Genomic DNA, 21443 nt, shown 5'->3' with positions numbered 1-21443 from the left:
CCAAACCCCTGACCCACCCTGCCGCTGTCTCTCCACCTTGCACATTGCCAGGGGCCCGGAACTTCTTTTCTCCTCACTTATGTATCCCGGTGTTCTTAGGTCCGTCTCTAAAGTCCCCTGAGTCCCTCCAACACTTCAGTCTCCAGGAGGCAGTCAGGAATCCCCAAATATTTGGTATCCTCACTAGTGCTCCACCTAATAAACCATCACTAGTGCTCCACCTAATAAACCATAGCACCCTTCCCATTGCCAGGAACCTCTCACTCCTTCACCAGGAAATGACGCCTGCCACCTGGAAGGCTGGCCCCTTCAAGACCAAGGGGCTCCGATGACCGATTTTTCCTGAGTCCTTACAAAGGCCGCACCACATCTTCAGAGGCCCACCATAGCCCACTGGGCCTCTACCACACCATCTGCTCCAGGGACCCAGCCCAAGAACAGCCTCCTCTCGTTTGTGTCCCTGCACAGCCCAGGATCTCACCTGATAACCCCTCATGGGCTGGCTGACTGAGCAGAACATTCCCCCAGCAATGCAGGCCCATTGTATCCCCCTCGGGTTCCACCCTGCTTCCAAGCTTCCAACCTAGAAGGCAATCCCCAGATACCCCATATCTGGTGTGCCAATCTGATCCTGAGAGTAGCTTAAGAGGGATGATATCATGGTTGCTGGGAGGGACTGCTATGGGACCCCGGGGAGTTGATCTCAAACTGTCATATAGGAGATACATATAAACCCATTCTCCACCTCCCTTCGGAGACTCACAGTTTGTCTCCCCCTTTAAGCCTCTTTTCCAGAAATCACCATGCCAAAAAGCTGAGAGCTCCCAGAGTAGAGGGAGGGGTGGAGGTGTGCAGGGAGAGAGGAGGGGCCTAGTTTCTCCGAGATAAAGGCGACACCTAGTGGTTTCGGGGGAAATTAAGGACAATGCCATTTTATTCTTAGGTATGATTATTTATGAACACTGGCTGACTTGCACAAGCTGTAGGGGTGAACACAAGAAAAGGTAAATAATACACCCCTTACCTTTGAGGAGCATGTAGCTGGAATCCATGTCAAAGGCAAGCCCCCCAGCAACATCTCTTGCCCCAAGTCCTTTAGAAATGGCAGCCTTAGGACTTCTTCAACACAGAGGGATGGTAACTCCAATTCCAGCTCCCGACACGACTAGTAAAAAGGGATTTTGTCCTATTTGAGCAAGGAAGTGAAGGATAAGAAAGTTAAAAAGGGTTAACCTGAAAAGACATGGTCCTAACTTCAGACCACGTCAACCAAATGATATGTTGTAAGCAACATAGCTTAATAAGAGAAACGAATCCAAAATAACATAATCTCTGCCAGAATCACTGAATGTCAGGGCCATGAGGAATCTTATAAATATACTGTTCAATCGCCTCATTTAAAGATAATGGGAAACTAGGGTCCAAGGCCAGCTTAGTCAGTAGAGCATAGGACTCTTGATCTAGGTATTGTGAGTTCAAGCCCCATGTTGGCCATAGAGCCTACTTAAAAAAATAATAATAATAAGAGAAAACTAAGTCCCAGAGAGGGAAGCCACTCCTCCCCTAACCCTATATGGCTTTTTAATAGAGGACTGGAACCCAGGTAAGCTCTGTATAAATATTCTCAAAGGTAAGGCTCTGTATAGATACCCTGCTGACTCATGAACTTACCACACGAAGTCATGCTTCCAAAGGTTATGGCCACCAAAGACCCAGACAGGTCTCTCTGGAACCCCTACAGACTCCGGTACATCGTTGTTGCCCAGACTCCCAGACAAGTTCAAGTACATGATATGTCATAACTCTGAATATTAAGGACAACTGTAAGTTATGTTAGGGGTTAAACTCCCAATTATCTTGCATTTTTCCTCCTCCTTCCAACTGGCCACTAATCCTAGAAAGTGGGAAAGGGCAGGAAACCAAAAGTTAATTACTTAATGTAGTTTCTTATTAACATCCAGTGAAAGGTCTTTGTTTTTCTCTTTTTGAGGGCAGGCTGGTATTATGTAAATGAGAACTTTGGTTATCTATATATTCCCATCATCCAAGCAATCGCTGGTCTTCTTGATGTGGACAATAAGACTCTGACTGTATTTGGTGACCCCACTGTAATTCATATAAAACCTGAGAAATCTAAAGACCCTCCTGGCCTGAGCAGCACCAGAAGAGACCATCCTTCTCTCCGTAGGGTTGGTAGAGCCTCCTACTACTTTGCAGACACCACCTATCATTTCTTCTAGGATAGGGCCAGCCCAAACACATTTCTGATTCAGAACTCAACTGCCGAGCATCCAATCAGCTAGCTACTGGAAGCTGCTGTGGTTCTCAAGCTGCCCTGTTCCTTAGCGGAAAGAGGTCCTACCTCCAGTCACACTCAGGCCAAAGGAAGCTCAAGACCCTTGCTGGGTTCTGGGCTCACCATGAGATGGATCCGGGCTCATGTTAATCCTCTCCCTGGCAGGGCCTGATGCCCCACATTGACTCCCAGTTCAGCACGGACCAGTTTTACACTTTACCCTGTTTCATAGCTAACTCTGAACCCTCAGGTTTGCTCCACACCAGGCCATGTCTCCAGACCTACAGGATTCCAGCAAAGCAAAAAGCAACAAACAAAAAACCAAAAACATACACCTTCCAGTCTTCTCTCTGCTTGACTGACCTGACCTGCAGAAGAGGACTTTAACTATATGTGATTCTCTCCTGCACCCACGACAGACAAGCCCAAAGGAACCTGTCAACAGAGGGTAGGGAAAAGCCACAGAAAGCAAGATAAAATAAGGCAGAAAAGACACATTTCATATGCACTTCAATAAAGGGAGAGGAGGAGGCAGTATAAAAAGAGAAACACAATGAAATATATTAAGGCAAAGAAAGAGTTTATAAAAAATTCTGCATTATTTCTTTTAGCTCTAGTGGAAAAGACAGAATCCTTAACACAGGTCAAACTCCAGTTCACCTTCTCATAATATTCAATACCCTCAGAGAAGTGCTATTAACGTTTAATGGGTCAAGGGTTTTTACTTTGAGTTCACACATCATCTTCTTTTATAATTTAAAAAGGTTTTAAATTGAAAATATTTTCAAATCAGATCGCTGCTTCTACCTTACCTGGATGTATTTGGAAAGTTGAACTGGACCATCCCGTGAGGGCCAGAAATACCGGTTTTGTGAAAAGACAGTCCACATGGGTAGTTTTTCTACGGATTCCTAAAAAGAAGTTGAATAATTGTCAGGAGGAGCAACTGTGTATGTTTATCTTCATGATTCAAGCTCCAGGTGAACTTTTTTTTTTTTAACCTGTCTGCTCCATCAAAGCCTGGAGCAGCACCTGTCTGCATGCCCAGAGTTTCCATTGTTCTTCCTCACCTGGCCTCTTTTCCTAGGTACATTTACTGCTTCCCTATGTTCCTAATACCACCCTTCACCATTATTACCAACCCTAGTAATTACTTACCACCCTTTGGGAGCCTCTGATAGCATAAAGTCTCAGATAGAATATTCTCGGTTATATTTCCTTCTCCACTCCACTTGAAAGTCTACTTTTTTTCACAAAATCTTTCACTGAGAAAGAGGCCCATGTTCCCTCCCCCACAAATATGTCACATAAAAAGAAGCAAAGGAAACATGATCACAACAGCTTCTAGAAAATGGAAATGTATTAATCGCTTCTTAAATCTTTTGCTCTACTTAGAATTTCCCAGAGAAGCCACAGACTGGGAAGAGGAGGAGAAATCTGAAGCAAGATCTGACGAAACTGTACTCTTTTCTGTGCATGGCTGTAATAGGTCATGAAAAACCAAAGAAGTAGCTAGCTGGGGGAATGAAGGATTGGCTGGCAGACAGACTAAAAGCAGGAAGACCATTCTGAGGCTCCTGGAGAAATGGGAGCATGAAATGCTAAGTGCCTGATCTAGGATGATGGAATAGTAATGGAGAGAGAGAAACAAAGATGAGATAATATGAAGGAAAAAACAGCAGGACTTGGTGGCAGACTAGAGCTACAGGATGAAGACGAAGGAGTCAAAGGTTACCTACCCTGAGGCAGGGGTCACACAGGCAAAGGCCAGGCCTTAAATGTCAATGTGAGAAGCAGCTGGATGGGTGGGGAAGCTCCATGAAGCCCCAGCTCCAACAAAAGTGGATGCCCCCACCCTGGGATGGAGCCCAGAGCTGCCAGCTGTTACAAGTTTTCCTCTGGACTGTTTGAACAGCCTCTGTGACAAGTCTCTGGGCCTCCAAGCCATCCTCCACAATGTGTTCAGATGCCAAAGTGACCTTTTGAAACAAAAACCTAATTATGTCACTTCCCTCCTTAAAATCCTTAAATGGTTCCCCATGGAAAATGTGTTTTTCAAACTGTTATTTTTAGCAGCAAAACCCTTCCTTCAAATAAAAATGCAAATGTAAGACGCAAGTGAAGACTTCTAGCTGCCCAGATGCAGTAGCAGCGGTAGAGGACCAGAAACCAGTGCCCCCTGCTCTCATGCCCTCTCAGACGGGCCCCCAGGCCTCTGGACCTCTGTGCTTCGAACAGGGGGAGCACAGATTTTCCACAGTATACGTATGTAAGGTGGTTTCAAGGAATCCATTTCCAGATTATTGTCTTCCTTCCTAAAACTGACCTGCCAAAGAATGACCTTGTGCTCACACAATCCTCCTCCTTCATAAAAGAAAGGCTTGCCCCTCGCTCATGCCAAATCCAATTATGATGAATTGTTCTAGGGTGTGAAAACTGCTGGGACACCAAGCAAAAGGATATATAAATAAAGATACTGATCTAGGCAAATTTTTAAAGATTAATCAAGGTGCCTTAAACTAATAGGGCTTCCTGCCTTTTCTCACCATATACATATTTTTGTTAAGGCTAAAACAGCATTGGAGGGGCGCCTGGGTGGCTTAGTCGGTTAAGCGTCTGACTTTCGCTTAGGTCATGATCTCGCGGTTCATGGATTCGTGCCCCGCGTCGGGCTCTGTGCTGACTGCCAGCTCAGAGCCTGGAGCCTGTTTCAGTCTGTGACTCCCTCTCTCTCTGACCCTCCCCTGCTCACGCTGTCTCTCTCTCTCTCCTAGAAATAAATAATAAAAAAAACATTAAAAAAAAAAAACCCAGCATTGGAAATGGCACGTTTGGTCCATGCTGGGATTCTCTACAATCAGCACAGCCAAAGGAGGATACATTAGTAACATATTTTGTCTTAAAAGTAACTGGAATACACTAATAACTAGATTTTACTGTATGTAAATTATACCCCAATAACTTGACTTAAACCAAAGAAATGTAGCTGGAAAGTTCTGCTGGTCACCAAAAAATTCAGATACACTAGGGGCACCTGGGTGGCTCTGTTGGTTAAGCGTCCAACTCTTGATTTTGGCTCAGGTCATGATTTCACAGTTCGTGAGTTTGAGCCCCACATTGGGCTCTGTGCTGACAGCATGGAGTCTGCTTTGAATTCTCTGAATCCCTCTCTCTCTTTCAAAAGTAAATAAATAAGCATTAAAAAATTCAGATACACTAAATAAAAACCATGGATAAAAAGCTAGGAAACTTATTTAGTATTTAGTGTGCTTTATTTATAAGATAGCTACAAATCTTAACTTTGTCGAATCATCATGAAATATTTGTTCTAATTACAGTCAATCGTCAGTTTATTCCAACTCATAAAATGATCAATATATTCTATCTCCTATTAACAATAGATAAAGGTGCCTGGGTGGCTCAGTCAGTTAAGCATCCAACTTCAGTTCAGGTGATGATCTCACAGTTTGTAGGTTCAAGCCCCACATCAGGCTCTGCACTGGCAGTGCTTAGGATTGTATCTCTCCCTCTCTCTCTGCCCCTCCCCCCAAAATAAACTTAAAAAAAGAAAATATATATATAAAGGTCAGCATGGATAATAAATGTGAGATTTCAATTTAAAATTGTGTGAAGAGGCTACTATTATTTTAGGGAGCTCACGAGCAAAGAAAAGTTGGAGGTCTGTGGCTCAAAACAACACTTTGAAGGGCCCCTGGCTGGCTCAGTCTGCAGAGTGTGTGACTGTTGATTTTGGGGTTGTGAGTTTAAGCCCCATGTTGGGCACAAAGCTACTTAAAGAAATTAAATAAGGGGTGCCTGGGTGGTTTGGTCAGTTGAATGTCTGACTTTTTTTTTTTTTTTTTTTTACTGTATTTATTTTTGAAGGAGAGAGAGACAGAACACGAGTGTTCGGAAGGGCAGAAAGAGAGGGAGACAGAGAGTCCGAAGCAGGCTCCAAGCTCTGAGCTGTTAGCACAGAGCCTGATGTGGGGCTCAAACTCATGAGCCATGAGATCATGACCTGGGCCGAAGGCGACCCAGTTGAACATCCAACTATTGATTTCAGCTAAGGTAATGATCTCCAAGTTTCATGAGCTCACCTGAGCTTCCTGTCAGGCTCTGCACTGACAGTGTGGAGCCTGCTTGAGATTCTCCCTCTCTCTCTGCTCCTCCCCTGCGTGCATTCTGTCTCTCTCAAAATAAATAAACTTAAAAAAATTTTTTTAATTAAAATTAAATAACATTTGAAAATCAATGGCTACAGAGTGACTCTTAATCCTACCAGATGTTAGTCTCCCTTCCGCTAATAAATTTTTTAAAAAATGTTTAATGTTTATTTATTTTAAGAGAGAGAAAGAGTGTGAGTGGGGGAGGGGCAGTGAGGGAGACCCAGAATCCAAAGCAGGCTCTAGGCTCCAGGCTCTGAACTCTCAGCACAGAGCCTGATGGGAGGCTCCAACTCATGAACCGCAAGATCATGACCTGCTGAAGCCAGATTAACTGACTGAGCTACCCAGGCACCTCCCATCACTTCTGTTAATAAATATTTTAAATAATAGCACCTTTACTAACCTAAAATGAAATTCATAGATAATATAAGCTATAAGCTATCTATACACACATTTTCAAAACACCAATAAAATGTCCTAACTATAATATAAAACAGAAATAAAAGACAATAGCTGGTGGTAAAATAATAGGTATCTTAACACATAAATGGTTGGACTTAATGCAGATAGAAGACTCAAGGAAGCACTCAGATGTCTGCACCTAATTATAAGGAATGAGTAAATTAGGATTTAAGAGAAGATCAGAAGCCATTCCATTACTAGATTAAACACTAGTGTTAGGACAAGTAATAACATACTGAATTTAGTTATATAGGATGCCCTACACAAATGTTTGGTGGAACATTTGAGAATCATACTGAACTCAGGGGATCTAAATCATGCAGAATTCAGGGCTTTTGACAACCAAAATGTATTGCCAGTGTTAGAGTACAAAGATTGACGAGATAAAATTCTTACTCTTGTGGAATGCATGACCTAGCAGGACAGGTAGAAAAGTAAATACCTACTTTAAAATAATATTCTTAATTATGTGGCTCTGTTCTCACATTGCCGTCTAGCATCTGTGGCCCAACTACTAAACCTCCCATTACCATGGCAATGAAAAATGTCCCACAAATGTCCAAAATGCCCCTCCATAAGCAATACCACTGCTGTTCAGAACTGCCGGCCTACAGGCTAGAGAACAAGTTCATTAGCCCATCAGGACCTAGCTCCAGCTTTTCTTCCCAGCCTCCTCTACAGTCACAGTGCTTAACTAGAAACATCTAGAAGCATCTAGAACTACTTGTAGTTCCCTAAGTGGGCAACATTAGTCCGTGCCCATGGTTTTTCCAACAGCCTAAAATGTCTTCTCTTCCCTTGCCTTCTGACTAACCACTCATCTTTGAGGCTTTGCAGACCACATTGTTTTTGAAGTGGGTAGTTACTTTCTACCTATCCCGTTAGACTGTGAATTCCATGAGGTAAAGAATTCTATCATGTTTAATACTTGTACCTCAACACCAACAATACATTTTAGATATCAAATAAATGTTTTCTCAATGAATAAACTAGAGTACAGATGAAGGGATTCACTTTACAAGAAAAGGAATTATTTCCTCTGAGACTGCAGGGAAAGATGGGACAATGGATTCAAGGTTAGAACCAGTGATGGGTAAATTTAACTTCTTTGTTGAGCACTGAACTCATTTGTCAAAAACATACCCTCTCACCCGATCTGTGCCATGACAAATGTCTCCTTTCCCCTCAAAAGCATGGACAGATTCGATAACTCTCTGTCTCCTTTTGGTTTTTTAAAAACTCATTCCAAGCTGACTGGTTTAAAAGCCCATCTCAGGTCCAATGCGAGCTCATCTCCTCCCTTCCTCCAGCCCAAGCTTGAGCTGTGACTTAAGGAACCTGAAGCTGGGAGGACAGTATGGTCCCTTCTGTGGCATCTCCTCCTCCTCTGTTAGTTCTCTAGAAGGTTCTCTGGAAAGATTCTGGCTCTTCAGGGACTGGGAACCAGGAGGAGAGCAGAAAGGAAAGAAGTAACTCTTTTCACTAAATGAGGTAGTTATCGCAAACCACTTCTGGCTACGGATGACAGGCCATTCCAGCCTGTTGTTTGGCAGATATCAAAATTCCAGATCTCTTGTGGGGTGCTTGTCTGAGTTCTTTCTAAAGTCCTGTGAGGCCTTTCCACTGAGTCGTGCCCTAAGGTAGACAGCCCTGTTCCAAGTCACTTTCTTTAGCCCTTCTGACTTCTTGTATGGGCTACCAGAAAGACGGCTGAAGCCCAGCTGTCCTTCTTAGGGTCCTTTTGACCAAAGACATGCATATATCTTTGATAAGCCAAGGAGAAGGAATACAGGCTTCTCAAATATAAGCAGAGCTGAACAAATCCACTGTCCAAACAGATAGTCTAACCAAGAAATGAGAAATCAGTCTCTCCTTTATGTAGACTCCCTTTGATACCTTCTTGCTTGGTTTGAGGGCAAAAGGAGGGTTAAGTACTCGCTGCAGGGCTTATGACTCCGTTGCTTGAATCATCTTATACCTTAACATAGACTGAGAATGAGGTGGGGTGATGAGGAATGGGTGGGGTTAGTGGTTAAAAGTACCAGGGCCAAATCTGCTACCTTTTGTAAGTCCTGGAGACGGTGACTGACCCCAATTATTAGCAACTCTCTCTAGAGTATGTGTTACTTAGTGTTTCTTTGTCCTCATCTTTGGACCCTAGTCACCAATTCCAGGGCAAAAATAAAGATTCAACTCAGTATCTTCTACAATATACTGAAATGAACGAAAGCTTATATGAAGTCAGCAGCTCAGCTGTATTCCAAAAAGAGGTGGCAAGGTCATCTTCTGAGCGAAAGAACCAGGAATTAAAAGTCCAGGCAGAATAAAGAAGACAGAGGCAGACTGTGGATAGAACATCAGATAAAAGCCTCCCTTGCCCCACCCCCCGCACAAAAAGGCACATATACATATTAAACACAAAATTTTGCATATCATTTCAGGGGCATATGGATCCCAGCTCTCCTAAAATATCCGAAGGGGCTAAAGGACCCCAGATTAACAAGTTTTAGGCTGAGAAGGCCAAGCAAGGAGGTAACAGTTCATTGTATATGTAGGAAGAAGGAGTGGTATTTATGCAAATACTAAAGTCAGACATTTAGGGACATGCATAAACCCAGAAACAGTCCATGCCAGATGCCAGTTTTCTAAATGCATCTTTTAAATGTTTATTTATTTTTGAGAGAGAGAGAGAGAGAGAGAGAGAGAGAGAGAGTGAGCACACGCGCCAGTGGAGGAGGGGCAGAGAGAGATGGGGACAGAGGATCCAAAGCGGGTTCTCTGCTGACAGCCGCAAGCCTGATGCAGGGCTTGAACTCATGAACTGTGAGATCATGACCTGAGCCAAAGATGGATACTTAACCCACTGAGCCACCCAGGTGCCCCTCTAAATGCAGTTTAATCCAAACTATTCTGATTATTTAACACGATTCAATTTATTTTTCAGTATCATGACATCATATAGCTTTCTATACAGTAAATATAACAAATAATTGAGGGACTTCAGAAAAAGGGCCAAGTATTTGATATGCCTTAAAATATAGATGTTGCAGTAGAAATTAGTAACACCAACTGGCCTCCCTATGGGAATGACGTATCTAAGGGACAAGATGGGAAGAAGATATTTTTCATTATACATCATTCTGTACTTCTTTAACTTTGTAACATGTGCAAGTATTATTCAAAAATTTTAGTTCAAAATTAATATTAATCATAAACAAGTATAAAAATATAATATTAACATTTTATTTTAAAGATATTTTAAAGGAAGGCAATGGGACAGCAAAGAGAAAGATGGCATTTCCTTAAATAGGTAAACTCACATGATGAGTCCCTCATAACTGCACTAGGAATTTTTTATTTTTTTAATTTTATAGTTTATTGTCAAGTTGGTTTACATATAACACCCAGTGCTCATCCCAACAAGTGCCCTCCTCCATGCCCATCACCTCCCTTCCCCTCTCCCCCACCCTCCCTCAGCCCTGCACTAGGAATTTTTTTAATATTAGAGGGTAAAATGGTGCTATGGACTAAATATTTGTGTCCTCCCAAATTCACATGTTGAAATCCTAACTTCCAAGGTGATGATATTAGGAGGTTGGGCCTTTGGTAGGTGATGGGTCACGAGAGTAAGCCCTCCTGAGTGGGATTAGTGTCTTTATAAAATAGACCTAAAGTAGACCCTTCACCCATGTGAGGACACAACAAAAAAACCATTGTCTATGAGGACGCAGGCCCTCACCAGACATGGAAACTGCTGGCACCTTGATCTTGGACTTACCAGCCTCCACAGCTGTGACAAAAATTTTTGCTGTTTGTTAGGCTAAGGTAGTTTGTTACAGCAGCCTGAATGAACTAAGACATGAGCCAAGAGGCTTTTCCTAAACCAGCAATTTGGGACAAAAAAATAATAATGAAGTATTATAGAAAGTACAATCCAAGATGAGCAGATCTTAGAGTTAGGACTAGAAATGTTTTATAAGGAATGGGTATCTAAAAAAAAAACTTCTCCAAACACGATTTAGATAATTTCATGTATAATATGATAAAAACAAAGATTGGTTGAGGTATCTCTGGCCCAAGAAAAAAGTCATGAAAACAGTTTGATTTTCCACAAAGTAAATATTGACCAAACACCAGACAAGATGAACTATAAGGCTGATTTAGACGCTTCCTTAAGGACTGAAGCTGATTATTAATACACATACGTACATACATACACAGTCGAACGAGACTAGGGCTCTATGTATGCCTGCAAGACCTCCATGCAAGTGGATGAGTCAGTCATTGTCCTTAAACACCTGCTAGGTCCCTGAAAGAGAAAAATGGAGTGGTAATGTGATGCCAGCCTCTCACACCAAATGACAGCTGAGAACATCTTTCATCAACTACTGAGAACGAAACTGTCTAACAGAAAGGGCATAGACTGCTTCAGATTCTGTGTACTCCCTCTCTCTCTGACCCTCCCCTGCTCATGCTCTCTCTCTCTCTCTCTCAGAAATAAATTAAAAAAAAAAAACATTGAAAAAAAAAGGGGCATAGAAGGTTGCCCAACATCTAAGGTTCAGAAGAAAAGAACCCTGATGTGTTTTTCTTTCAAATCTAAGCTTTAACACTAAACTGACAGGGGTCAAATAAACAGATTCCAGGATCCCCAGATCAAAACATACTTACAAGGAAAATAGACGTAAATTGTACTTTGTAAATGGTAAAGCACTGTACATGTGTTAATTATTATGGTAATTATTAGGCATATTTCCTACCCAAATAATGAACTAGCCCCCACCATCAGCAGTTTGAGGTCATATTCTGGAAGGTGAAAAGTTTTAAAAGAATGAGTTTGTTTTTATAACATCGTGCAAAGGTTTTCTAATTTTTTCTCTCTTTATTGAAAAGAATAAGAGGAGCCAGTCAGTGACACATAACTAAAAAGAGTTTAGAAACTGTTAAATTCAGTTCAATATAACAAATATTTATTGAGAGACCCTCAAAAGATAGTTATGTCAGAATGTAGTTTTCCGTACCACCCACCCTTAAGAAGTATACTAACTAGGAAGAGACAAACACCCATTTATGTGGCAAAAGTGATTATGTGATTATGTGAGGTAGGAATGGATGTGTTCCTTCCCACTCCCACTGGCTGTCCGAGCTACCCCAGTCAGTCTGTACTGTTTCTTTATTTTTCTTTTAAAAATTGTTTTTAATGTTCTATTTATTTCTGAGAGAGAGAGAGAGAGAGAGGGAGAGAGAGAGAGAGAGAGAGAGAGACAGCACGAACAAGGGAGGGTTAGAGAGAGGGAGATACAGAGTCCAAAACAGGTTCCAGGCTCCGAGCTAGCTGTCAGCACAGAGCCCGATGCGGGGATCAAACCCACAAACTGTGAAATCATGACCTGAGCTGAAGTTGGACGCTTAACTGACTGAGCCACCCAGACACCCCTTGTACTGTTTCTTACGGATCCACTTCTCTCCCTCTCCAGTGAGGCTGGCACTCACAGATTGAGTCCTCAGCATCTAGTCCCTGCTGAATTCAGTCAATGAGAGGCACTGGCAGAAAAGACTGGAGTCAGAAGGAAGCAGGAAGCCAAAATTTTTTTCCCCTTCTCCCTGTTTCGGCCAGCGTCTCTGACAGAAGCCGTGTCATGCTGATGGCTCCGGCCGCCCTAGGATGGTCCTCCAAAGTTCCAGCTTCTAACTTATCCTGGCCTCTGGGCTTCCTCTCCTTGTTCCTTCAGCCTAGGGATGATAGCAAAGTCCTTGCTGTTGTTAATTTCTGGATTGCCTCACCTTCCCTTGACTGGCTTCTCAGCTGTCCCTTCACTTGTATAGCTAATTTTCTGGATGAAATTCTCTCTGGTTTAAACATGTAGAGTGATTTCTATTTTTCCGGCTGGACCCTAAATGTGGCAACTAAATAAAAAATGAATTTACTAGTGGGCACCTGGGTGGCTCCATTGGTTGAGCATCTGACTTAGGCTCAGCTCATGACCTCACTGTTCATAAGTTCAAGCCTCATGTTGAGCTCTGTGCTGACAGCTCAGACCCCAGAGCCTGCTTTGGATTCTCTCTCCCTCTCTCTGTGCCCCTCCCCCACTCATGTTATATCTCTCTCTCTCAAAATAAATAAACATTAAAAACAAAATAAAAAAAAAGAATTTACTAGTATTGATAGCAAAGATCCTGATTCCAAAATCTGCTAAATTCAAAGTTGACTACTATCAGTGTGAATCCAGATGAGGTAGGCAGAGAAGTTCAGAGACAGATCGATTTTCCTCTTTTCCCAAAAGAACACAGGAGAGAAAAAGAGTTTGGGGAAAAAGAGAAGGAAGGCAAGGATTTCCTACTTGCCTGTCCTTCGGATAATATGGAGATGGTGATGTTGACAAGGCCCAAATTGAATCCCTCCTAAAATCTGGGATGAGTTAAAGAATGGACCTGCACAGGGCCAGATTAAGGCCTTTAGAAACCCAAAATTCTGAAAGATTATGGTATTCCTTCCCTGTGCCAAAATAAATAAGATCAATCCTTTATAATTACAATGTGTGTATTTTTTTAAGTTTATTTATTTATTTTGAAAGAGAGAACATGAGCAGGGGAGGGGCAGAGACAGAGGGAGAGAGAATCACAAGCAGGTTCCACACTGCCAGCGCAGAGCCGGATGTGGGGCTGGAACTCATGAATCATGAGATCGTGACCTGAGCTGAAATCAAGAGACGCTTAACCGACTGAGCGACCCAGGCATCCCTTAAGTGTAAAGAAGTATAATAAATTCTTATTTGTTTCCAAAGTAATTACTTTCACATTTTAAAAAATATGTCAAAATCCTATCCTCTAAATCTACTTGGTGGCCCTGCTTTGCTGGGACTGGAAGCACACATTTAGTCTGCCCTTTGGGTCATCCTGTGCAGCCTGCCTGGCCCAAAGGTCCAGCGGCCAGCCTCTTGGTGACAATGCAGGTGTTTCCAAGTGGGTGCAGGGTGTTTAAGGCTGAGTCTCCTGAGAACCCAGGAGTGGAGAAAAGGGACTCTTAAGTTCACATGGGCCCAGAGGAGCTTTGAGATTTAGAGGTGAAGGTGAACTGATGTTCCAACCCTAAGAGTCTCTGAAAGAGCAAGAGAATGTGCAGGGATCACCTCCCGGTGGTAAGGTTTACAGTGGGTGTGTTTCCACGGGGTTATCCATGTATGGAAAAAGCTAATGCGCATACATCAAAATCCTCATCCAGCAAAACCACCCTGGCCATCTTCTTAGAACCAACTGTGGAGGAGGGGAGAGCACGACGAGCTGTTGCAGAGAGGAAACAACCAAGATGAGACCAATAACAGGAGTACAAGCCTCCCCTATAAGGACTGAGCTGTGTACAAGTTCAACAGATAGAACCAAATAGGCAGGGAACAGGCTTTCAAAAGCCCAGAGATGGAGCTTTGAATTGGACTGGGAGTTATAAATCATGAATCACAGTTTACACACACACACACACACACACACACACACACTGAATTGAACCAAATATACTTGAAAGGTACTACATTAAGCTTACCTATATCAGTGAGGGGAAAACATCAGTTGTAAAAACAAAAGTTAAAATTTCTGCATTTCCAAATCTGTGACTACATGACTATGTATTTATCCACTTCCATGATTTTAGCTAGTGCCCGAGGTTAATAATGTCTAGATTTCCATCTCCAGCTTTACTTGTCTTCAGGCTCAGGTGACTGATTCCTTCTGCCAACAATACACTCTCCACTCATACTGCATATTTCACATATTCAAATCCTAACACTTTGTCTCGTTCAAGCACTGCCTTCTGTAGAGAACTGCCTTTCATTTGAAACTTCATGGTGTTTCATCCATCTCTACCATGGAGGCTTTCACTTTCTGCTTCATATACAAGCAATAGCAATATGGGTACATCTCATTCCTCCTGCTAGGCAGTAAACTACTTGAAAACAGAAGATATGCTTTATCCATTTTCGAATCTCCTTAGCACCTACAGTACTTGTTGATAGGAAGAAAACTATCTTTCAGAGTCTAGATGATTACTCCTAAGATGAAGCCTTTTAAAACTGTTCCTGAAACTCCATTTAAAAAAATGTTTTAAAATGTTTTTCAGGTTGGAGGAGGAGCAGAGAGAGAAGGAGACACAGAACCTGAAGCAGCCTCCAGGCTCTGAGCTGTCAGCATAGAGCCTGGCATGGGGCTCAAACTCATGAGCCATGAGATCATGACCTGACCCAAAGTCGGACACTTAACCAACTGAGCCACTCAGGCACCGTAGGTGCCCCTTGAAACTCCACTTTTGATGCTGCTTTCAACCAGTTTGAGAGTCACTCAAGAAAATCAGTCTCAAAACAAAAATCAATCTCACCAATAATTATTGCTAATATTTATTTTGTGCCATATGCCAACTACTGGGCCAGAACTTTGCATCTAGTATCTCATTTAATCCACCTAACAATCCTCTATGGCTGGTACTATTATAGTTCCCATTTGGCAAAGACACTGAGATATTAACCAATTGCCTAAGACTACCCAGTAAGTGACACAATTGGGATATGACCACTTCAGAGTCACAACTACATTCAGTCAAAATCAGTGTTGCCCAGGGGCGCCTGGGTGGCTTAGTTGGTTAAGCGTCCGACTTTCGCTTAGGTCATGATCTCGCGGTTCGTGGGTTCGAGCCCCGCGTCGGGCTCTGTGCTGACTGCCAGCTCAGAGCCTGGAGCCTGTTTCAGTCTGGGACTCCCTCTCTCTCTGACCCTCCCCTGCTCACGCTGTCTCTCTCTCTCCTATAAATAAATAAAAATATTAAAAAAAAAAATCAGTGTTGCCCAGGGGTGCCTGGGTGGCTCTGTCGGTTGAGCATCTGACTCCTGATTTTGGCTCAGGTCATGATCTCAGAGTTCATAGGATCAAGCCCCATGTAGGGCTCTGTGCTGACAGTGTGGAGCCTGCTTAAGATTCTCTCTCCCTCTCTCTCTGCCTCTCCTTGGCTCACGCCCTCTCTCTCTCAAAATAAATAAATAGACTTTAAAAAAAAATCATAGATTTAGTTTCAAAGATACCCAACATAGCACTGTTTATAATAGCAGAAAATCAGGAAAGATCTAAATTTCTAATAGCACATTGTATAATTAAATTATGTTACATATACATTAAAATCTGAGCAGTCCATTAAACACTGTTTCAGAGATGTATGATATCAAAGACTGCTCACCACACATCAGTTAAGTGAAAAGACAGGTTTTTTTTTAAATTTTTTATTTATTTATTTTTTTTTTTTAATTTTTTTTAATGTTTTATTTTATTTCTAGGAGAGAGAGAGAGAGACAGCGTGAGCAGGGGAGGGTCAGAGAGAGAGGGAGTCACAGACTGAAACAGGCTCCAGGCTCCGAGCTGGCAGTCAGCACAGAGCCCGACGCGGGGCTCGAACCCACGAACCGCGAGATCATGACCTAAGCGAAAGTCGGACGCTTAACCGACTAAGCCACCCAGGCGCCCCTTTTTTTTATTTACTTCTGAGAGAGAAAGAGAGAGACAGCATGAACAGGGGAGGGTCAGAGAGAGAGGGAGACACAGAATCTGAAGACAGGCTCCAGGCTCTGAGCTGGCTGTCAGCACAGAGCCCAACGCGGGGCTCGAACCCACGAACCGTGAGATCATGACCTGAGCTGAAGTCAGATGTTTAACGGACTGAGCCACCCAGGCGCCCCAAAAACAGAAAGTTGAAACATCTATGTAATGAGCCCAGGGGTGCCCGGGTGGCTCAGTCGGGTAAGTGTCCAGCTTCCGCTCAGGTCATGATCTCACAGTTCATGGGTTCAAGCCCCAGGTCGGGCTCTGTCAGCACAGAGCCTGGAGCCTGATTCGGATTCTGTGTCTCCCTCTCCCTCTGCCCCGCCCCTGCTCGTGCTCTGTCTCTGATTCAAAAAAAAATAAAAATAAAAATAAAATATATGTAATGAGCCCAATTTCATTAAAAATACACACACACACATACATATACAGAGAGTAGAAACCTGGAGCAGTATAAATCAAATGTTGAGAATGGCTATGTCTTGGGGATAGTATGGTTTAGAACTTTATATATCACCGTACTTTCAATTACATGTATTACTTTTGTAATAAGAAAAAAATTATGAGATTTTGTTTTAAAGATATAGGAGATGAAAGGGTACCAAAAGATTTTTGTTTTTTGTTTTTTGTTTTTTTAAGCAGCATTCATGTCCAGCATGGAGCCCAGCTCCGGGCATGAACTCACAACTCTGAGATCAAGACCTGAACTGAGATAAAGAGTCCACTGCTTAACTGACTGAACCATTGAGGCGCACCCCTCCCAAATAGATTTTTTAAAACTGAAACAGGTCTGCAGTTTCCATTAACAAATATACCAGTCAAAATTGATGGAGTTTTTATGTATAAATTACCAATATATTTATTCAAAACACTTAATGCCTCTTTTATACAACACCACCACAGTTAGTGTACACTCAATAAATACTTGTTGAATTTAATAATCTAGTGTAAGATTTTTATGAATAATTAGGATGAGGGTGGGCCCCTGGTTGGCTCAGTTGGTTAAGTGTCCGACCTCAGCTCAGGTCATGATCTTGTGGTTCATGAGTTCAAGCCCCGTGTTGGGTTCCGTGTTGATAGCTTGGGGCCTGCTTTGGATTCTGTGTAATCTTCTCTCTCTGCCTCTCCCCCACTCGTTCTGTCTGTCTCTCTCTCAAAAATAAATAAACATTTAAAAAAAGTAAGTAAGATGAAGAGAAACACAGAGAAGTTCCTGGTTTACAGATGACAGTTAAGTTCCTCTGTTTATATTTCAGTCCTATTTGACACTGCTAACCACCACCTTGCTCTTGAACTCTCATGATTTCTGCCACAGCTCATTTGCCTAGTCATGCTCCCATCTCAGTGTCCACTAATCTCTCACTGTGGCGAAGATCCTCTTCCTCCTCTGAACTGTGAGCTTCCTCCCGTCTCCCCACGCCCTGGTCCTCAGCTTTCTGCATTCTTCTTTCTATGCTCATTTCCTTGGTGAGTTCACCCGTAGTCATGGCATCATCACCTGTCACCTCAATGTAGATAATTTCTGGTGGAACATGACCTTGTTTCACTGGGTGTGGGCATGTGTGTGGGCACTGTTACATATAGAAGGTATTTTGGCATGTGCAACAGTAATGATTAGAATTTTACACAACTCACTGAGGAAAAGATTGCTTGGCGGATTTGAGGAAGAAGTTGTTGCCATCAATGGTGGTGAATTCTTTCTTCCACCTCATAAAGTAAACCAAATAAAAATACATAAATAGAAAAAAAGTCAGCAAAGCAAGTGTTTAAAATTCTCAGGTTAATGGTATACCTTGTTTAGAGAAGGAATAAACTAAGTAAATGAATTAATTGGCCAACAGAAAAATTTTTTTCAGGCCCTAGATCCCACATTTATAAAACTCACTTAAATGAAGAAAGCACATACTTTTATTAATCACATCTTTGTTCTATTATTTTTCTGGTAGTCAGTCCTAGTCAGCTGATTACATTACTATTGTAGACTTGGCTTCAGGACAAATCTTCTAACTGCCTCCCTCCCCTTCCAATTAGATTTCTGCTCTTAAGCTTCCCCCATATGAAACTGTAACCCACAGGAGGCTTCCAAATTCATTACTTAGACTCAGGTATGTTAATCATAGGTCCTGAAATAAGCTAAGGGCTACAGGCATTCCTCAGACCCAATACCCAGAGTAAAGAGGTTACATACTTTTAGAATAGGAAGACAGAATTTTTTTCATTCATTTTTGACTAATCCCAGCAGGAAAGAAAGAAAGCACATGGTAGAAAGCTCCACAGAGTATTACTCCATAGGAAAGGTCATCAAAACCCTTAAGACCATGAGCAAGACTAGGACCAGATACCAGCTCAGAATAATAGCAATAAAAGCCAAGATTCACAGAAGGGTAGAACTAGCCTTAACATCTAGCTAATAAATAAGCTCAGACAAGTAAAACAGGAGAAAAGGAGATGACTGAGGAAAACAAAAATTCCAAGGCTTCAAGCCACTAACACCTCTAGATACCTAGGCCTATAATCCTGGGCCTTACTCTGTGGTGACTGCTTATTAGGTACATAAAGAGGCAGCTTTTGCAGCTTACCAGCCATGCAGAGGGGTTATTAGAAGTATATTTATGTATACATATATATATATAGGGGCGCCTGGGTGGCTCAGTCGGTTAAGCGTCCGACTTTCGCTTACGTCATGATCTCGCGGTTCGTGGGTTCATGCCCCGCGTCGGGCTCTGTGCTGACAGCCAGCTCAGAGCCTGGAGCCCGTTTCACCTTCTGTGATCCCTCTCTCTCTGATCCTCCCCTGCTCCCGCTGCCTCTCTCTCTCAGAAATAAATAAAACATTTAAAAAATTAAAAAAAAAAAGAAGTATATATATATATGTATGTGTGTGTATATATAGATATAGACATATATCTATATATATCTATATATATGGGAGTTACTCCTCAGAAAGGAAGAGCTTGGTAAACTAAACCAAAGATCAAGAACCAAGGAGAATGAATTAGGCATCAGAATCAGAGTGGCAGAGACAGAAAAAAAAAAGGGGGGGGGGTGAGGATCAGCTTCTAGGAAGTGGTAAGAATATAACAAAATTTGTAGGATGGTTCAGGTCCATAGATTGGGATTTACCTGGATCTTGCTGAACCTTGCCAGGTTAAAGGCAGAGCTCTGAAGGTATTAAATCTGCATGGAAGCTTTCTCCATCCTCTCAACTCCTGCTACCTTCTGGTGTCCAGGTTTCTCCAGACTTGACAGGAAGAAGGCTGCCACGTTATTAGGGAGATATTTAAGGTGTCTGGGAGCTCCAGGTCTGCTTCTCTGATCCCCGGTAGCCCACCCACCCTATCAAATATTATGGGTAACTTCAGCAGCACCAGGAATCCAACCAAACACTCTGACATTTCTCTACACTAGACTGTAGTGGTACACCTTCCGTGACACCATACTATAGGTTTCTACCAACCACTTGGCAGCTCTCTGTCTCTTACTGACTCTTCCTTCTCTACCTGTTCCTTGGGTTGATTGATATTACTCGAGGCTTTATTCTAAATATTCTTTTTTTCTCCACTCCACTCTCCCAATAATTATATCTATACCCATGCATACACAACTCCAATAACTATTTCTATGTGCCAAACATGGATTGTCAATCCATTTCTATCACCTCCAAATTAACATATTCAATTGCCAGGGCACGTGGGTGGCTCAGTTGGTTAAACGTCCGACTTCGGCTCAGGTCATGATCTCACGGTCTATGGGTTTGAGCCCTGCGTCGGGCTCTGTGCTGACAGCTCAGAGCCTGGAGCCTGCTTCAGATTCTGTATCTCCCTCTCTCTCTGACCCTCCCCTGCTCACTCTCTCTCTCTCTCAGAAATAAAACATTAAAAAAAAAAAACAATATATTCAATTGCCTACTGGACCTCTTCACTTGATGGACTTGTAAGCACTTCAAACTCAATGTCCAAAATCAGATACATGATTGCCCCCCAAAATATCTTCCCACCCCAAAGTTCTCTTGCTCAGTAACTGGCATCATCATCCATCTACATGCTGAAGCCCAAAACTTCAAAGCCATCCCTGAATTCTCATCTCCCTCACTGTCCACATCTAACTCTTGCTGGATATACCTCCAACATATGCCCTCAAATCCATGCAATTCTCTACTGTGCTACTCTCCATAGTGCAAATCACTATCATCTTTCACCTGAACCAATGTAACTGCCCTTTAACTTGTTTCCCAGACTCTAGTGTTGATCCTCTCCAATCCGTCTATAAAACAGCCAAAATGCAGTATTGGCCAAGTCACTCCTCTCCATAAAGCCCTTGACTGGCCTCCCCTTTAATTTTTTTAAGCTTATTTATTTATTTTTGATAGAGAGAGTAAGCAGGGTGGGGGGCGGGGGGAGGCACAGAGAGAGGGAAAGAGAGAATCCCAAGCAGGCTCCACACTGTCAGTGAGGAGCCCAATGCAGGGCTGCATCTCACAAACCGTGAGATCATGACCTAAGCTGAAACCAAGAGTCAGAGGCTCAGCTGATTGAGCCACCCAGGCACAACTGCTCTCAGCTTTAAAGGACGAACTACAGACACCTATCATGGATTTCAAGGTGGTCCTTGACCTAGTCCCTGCCTACCTCTTCAGCCTCATCCCACCTCACATCACACCCCCTTCTTCATGCTCCAGATACCTTGAACTTCTTTCATTCCTTTCCATTCTCTCACCTTTACACATACTGTTCCACTATCTGAAACACTCTTCCCACCTTTCATGTGATCACCTCAAAAATCAGTAAGGTCGCTGTGTAAAAATCACTACTTCCTTTATAGAAGGTCCCCCAAAATATGTATAGTCCAATAATACTCTGTGTTTTCTCCATAATATTTTTTTAAGTTTATTTATTTATTTCGAGAGAGAGAGAAAATCCCAAGCAGGCTCCACATTGGAACCC

General features: G+C 42.5%; 1 long non-coding RNA gene across 1 annotated transcript; it reads right to left on the bottom strand.

Annotated features, from left to right (window-relative positions):
- Positions 1-962: 962 nt before the first annotated feature.
- LOC120221293 lies at positions 963-3202 on the bottom strand. The gene is made up of 3 exons (XR_005525773.1): positions 3109-3202; positions 2632-2731; positions 963-1186 (listed from the first exon to the last, which is right to left on the bottom strand). It is a non-coding gene; the product is annotated as an uncharacterized LOC120221293 (long non-coding RNA).
- Between the last annotated feature and the right edge of the window lie 18241 nt (positions 3203-21443).

This window comes from Hyaena hyaena, unplaced genomic scaffold (genome assembly GCF_003009895.1).
Source record: "Hyaena hyaena isolate Hyena2069 unplaced genomic scaffold, ASM300989v1 scaffold_769, whole genome shotgun sequence".
In the NCBI taxonomy this organism is placed as follows: domain Eukaryota; kingdom Metazoa; phylum Chordata; class Mammalia; order Carnivora; family Hyaenidae; genus Hyaena; species Hyaena hyaena.
Note: the sequence above shows the minus strand (reverse complement) of the source record. Positions and strands in the feature narration are given on the sequence as shown.